Below are 5,051 nucleotides of genomic sequence, written 5' to 3' on the forward strand. Positions count from 1 at the left end.
TGCGGCTATCAGGAACTGTGATGCGAGTTCAACGAATCCAGAGAAGCATCATAAATTCATCAGAGCCTCTGGAAGGCGTTAAGATACCGCCTCCCTGATTAATTAAGTCGTTAAAATGTATGTCGAACTTTTCTGGGGCCACACTTTAGAAAAGTGTTAACGCTGTTGCTTATTTAGTCAACATAAGTATTGTTGCCTAATTTAAATATAATGTGGCGAACCTTGTAATTAAAAATTATGTCAATATTAAGGTTAATACTATTGTGTTATACATTGAAACGTTTATATATCGTTTTACAAACTATTAGTAAGGGCTAGAAATTGTGATTGGATGAGCCGCGTTCTAAACTGATGTTAAATGCTGATAAATACAGCTGCAGCTACTGAGCATGCGCACATCAGCCTAATTTGTCACGCTGAACAACAATACTGTATTTGCATTATTGTAAGGTGGAGGTTTTAGGTGGAGGTGTGTGTAGACATTAATAAAACACAATCTTATAGGTAGAAAAATTTAATTTTTTGGTTGGTTTCCAGCTATAGCAACCAAAAAAATACCAATGTTTATGAGCATGGAAACTGTAAACGGTATACAGTTAGGATGATGACCTATTATTTGCCAGATTAAATGTTTATTTTGATTATTATTACTCATCTATTTATTAAATAATGGTGGCTTTTAATGCTGTTGCTTCTATTTTATCCACTTTATTTTAAACCTAAGATCAGACCATTTGTAAATTAAATGTTGAATATTGGTAATTGCAACTTTTTATCTCACAATTCTTAATTTTGTTTTCAGAATTGCATGATTTAAACTCGTGTTTCTGACTTTTTATTTGTTATACAGATTTTAGTCACAAATGTTCATTTATATCTCACATTTCTGATGTTATAACAATCCATTGGATTATAATTTATAAGTGTTTCTTCCTCAGATCAGACTTTATAACTATCAATTGTGAGTTTATTTCTCACAATTCTGAGAAGTCAGATTTGCCAGACATAAATTCACAATTGTGAGTTCATATTAAGCTGCTTGATATTCCAAACTGTATCCTATTCATAAACACCGGATAAATCACTTCACATTTAAAGCTGTATTTATAGTCATGAACATAATTTTTTTTTTATATCTGATTATTCTTTAAGCGTTTACTATATTTACAAATGCAGCATTTCACATTTTCACTTTATGTGCGACACATCAAAGAGGTCCAAGACAGCTGTTGTGAAGTGCGATAAAACGGCGTGTTAGTCATATTTGCATTTCTCATTGATTGCTCTTTCCCGATTTGCAATTCGTTGGAACCAGCGGCTGTTTACAGTCAACAGCACATATAATTCTTGGTTGAAGCAATGAGTGTTGAGTATTACACACCCACCCTCACAGTCTTCCTTTCTCTCACACAAAATGTTGAAATTAAGATCTACTGTAGATGATCTAGTCATGTCAGCCGCTGATTTCCTTCAGCTCCTTAACTGCTGAAATCTGGCCGTAAGGTTGTTCTGAAGACCGAACAAAAGAGCCGCCCAGTGGAGATGGACGAAGGCCAAGATAAGCAGTAGCCCATCTGTACAGGGCCTGCGCATTGATTTTGGCCAACATGATAATGACTTGTAGGATACACACACAGCAGGAACTCTGTAGCCTCTCCATCTGAAGGCACAGAATGGACTCTGTGTATTAATGGCCGCAATGCATTTTGTTTATCAGTCAAAAATACCAACCAAAAATTCATCAGCTATCAGATACAGTCAGATCATCCGATTCTCCATCTATGTTGTCTATTGTGACAATAATCTTTCCAGTTCTTTCTGCTGAAAGCTGCAGTTTCAGAGTGTAATGTTGTCGCTATCAGTGCTGTTTGATGGTTGGGTTGGGTTATGGACATTAGAGTGCTCTTATAAAGGTTTAAAGCATTACCAGCCTTTTCTCCAGCTTTTTTAGTCATAACTTCATCTTGGGGTTCGTCTTGAGTTGAGTGGTTGTCAGGACAACAGGAGTCATCTGCTCTACAAATTAAGCAATATCAATAATATAACTATTTTACAATTTGGTAAATTAGCTGCTAATTCATATGATCTTGTATGAGTGCCTTTGCACGATTTCATACAATCTGCTTAAACCCTACCGACACTTATGTTTAGTCGAGAAGGTTCATGCTTTTTTCTAAAATCATATGTTTTTGTATGAATTGCAGTATGCAAATTCATACCACCTCGTAAAAAAGTTACATTGTTTATCATGAGTTTCAACTATATGAGACCTAATTTATTTATTGCACAGACTCTGTATTTGACTGCAAAAAACATGAGCACAACAGTCAAACGCGTTCGTCTAGCGCATTTACACAATGGAACAATGGAATAGTGAACGCATCCTGTCTGAACAGCACTTTAAGCACTAGGATTTGTATATTTGTGGATTTAACAATTTTTTTGTGTGTTGTACCAGCTATTTGTAGTTTTATTTTTCTAATGTGTCCAGCTAGCGCAGTGCACACATTCTACAGCAAATAACAAGGCCACTGGCTCTTTAAACTAATGCAGTTTACACTACCATTCAAAAGTTTAATGGTCAGTAAGATTTGTTTTATATAAATCAATCTTCAATCACTTCTATTGCAAATAAATGCTACCCTTTTGAACTGTCTATTAATCAAATAATTTTTAAAAAGGACAGTTTGCAGAATTGATAATCAGAAAATGTTTCTTATACCCTGAGTCTGATACGTCTCCTGACACACGACCAAACAACTCTCTCTCTCTGAGTGTTTAGTGTGTTTGGGGTAATACAGACTGACTGACTGTTCTAAGCTGGATAATGTCAGTTTGAGCCTCAGGCCATCTGATGACTCAGTGGTGTGTGTCTGCATGCATTACATTCATGTGTGTACGACATGTAAAATATACACTAAAACTGATGGGGCACGACCTTAAATGGGCTGATCGTAACAGCAGGGAAAAGGGTAATAATAAAGCAGAATGGGATTAGTATAATGCAACTAACCATATAATCATGCATAGGCAGAATACTTTTTAAAGGTTAATAACTTGCATTATTAACTTTTTAAAAAGATGGAAAATGCTACTTTTATTTTTTGTAGTTGTCATAAGTGGAGGTGCAATTAAACTCTACAGCATTTTGGAGCAAATTCAAGATGACACTAGCACAAATTGCCCATAAATGTCCCAAATTTCTAGAAAGTTTTGGAAATTTCCTGCCTTTTAGTTATAATGTTTTTGGCATGTGCAGTTCAAAATGGATTTAAAATGATTTTAAGGACTTTTTTTAGTTTTTGATCCTCTTTATTGTCTCCCTTGTAAAACAAAGCAAAATAAAAGCAAAACATAATATTTTGGTAACAGTTTATAATAACTACACACTATTAATCAGATAATTTATAAAGCATTAATAGACAGTAATAATAAGTTTATAAATACAGATATAAATGCTTTATTCTTGATTTAAAAGCATATTTATAATGTGTAATTTCATACTTTATTCATGATCAGTTTATCATTTCTCAATGAAGTATAGCATTATTTACAAACCAGTTATTTAGGAGTTGCCAGTGATTCATAAGATCACAAGAAATGTAATAAATTCAGGTAGTTATAAAGCATTTAGTAGTGGTCAGTTAACTATTTATGTGAGCTCATCTAAAGTGAGTCTAGTTATGCCTTGTAAAGCATTTATAAAGGATATTTAAAGGCTCAGTTATCTTCTAAACAAAAAACAGAAACAAACACAACACAGTGATACAGAACATAGAAATATTAACAGCCTTTAAATCTCATTTGTAAAAGCTTTACAAGGCATAAATAGTCCTCACTTTAGATGAGCTCACAAAAAATAGTTAACTAACAACTACATATGTTTTATAACTACCTGAATTAACCCTGAATTACAGTAGAAATACTTGTTAATAAACCATTTATTAACACTATAAGTAACTATTACTATATGTCTGAATAAAAGATGTATGAATGCACATTTAAATAGTTTATTAATCATTTACTTACAATTTCTAAGTGATCTTATGAACCACTGACAACTCCTTAATAACTGGTGTGTAAATAATGCTATACTTAATTTAGAAATGATAAATTGATCATTAATAAAGTATGAAAAAACAATTATTAAATACATTATAGATATGCTTTTAAATCAGGTATAAAGCATTTCTATCTGTATTTATAAACTGCTTATAAATGTCTATTAATGCTTTATAAATGATGAATTAACTGTTTCATTTCATGAAATTCGATTTCAGGGACAACAAATTTGGATCCTTCAAGTATTTGTTTTCTATTTTCCTGTCCTTCTGCACGTTCCCTGTCTTAATTTCTCTTTCTCATTTGTTGCTTTTTCTTTTTCTTTCTCTCTTTTGATTTTTAGCTGAGCCTAGAAATCACAAATAACACTCTAGCAATGCAATATAGCAACAAAAACAAAACAAACAAAATGCTCAGAACACCTTGGTAACCATCAAACCCTCTTCTGACAACCAGTCACAATACTCTGGTAACAGCTGCGTAGCTCACACTTCCTTCATAAAACGTACAAATCCAGAATCCAGTTCTACTTGGAATTCTTCTTTCTTTGGGTCCAGATCAGGCTGGGTTCAGCGTGTCTCAGGCCTGATGATCTGCTGCTCCAGCTCAAGAAACAGTCATATCCTGAGGCACTGAACGCCCCTCTGCCCCTGCAACTTCATTTCATTAGCAGATCAGACCAGCATCTGTTCTTGTCTCGCCCCTCCCACATTCACACTGCCTCCCGTCACTGCCACAGGGACCTAAATAACCTTTATTCCTCAGACCAGCTCTCCATGCTTCTTGATTGAGATGACACAATTGGCAGCAGCTGCACCCTTTGTGTCTCTTTGGCTCCGAGGCATTTGAGCATGTGCGTTAAGGAGATTACTATTGCAAGTATTTCATCTCAAAATCTTTTAATTTCATATAAACCAGTGAAAGGATGAAGACACAGGTGGCTCCTTCCAGAAGCACGGCCGTTAGAAAAAGTCTTTCTCCAAGCAAAC

Source organism: Carassius gibelio, chromosome B10, assembly GCF_023724105.1.
Source record: "Carassius gibelio isolate Cgi1373 ecotype wild population from Czech Republic chromosome B10, carGib1.2-hapl.c, whole genome shotgun sequence".
NCBI lineage: Eukaryota > Metazoa > Chordata > Actinopteri > Cypriniformes > Cyprinidae > Carassius > Carassius gibelio.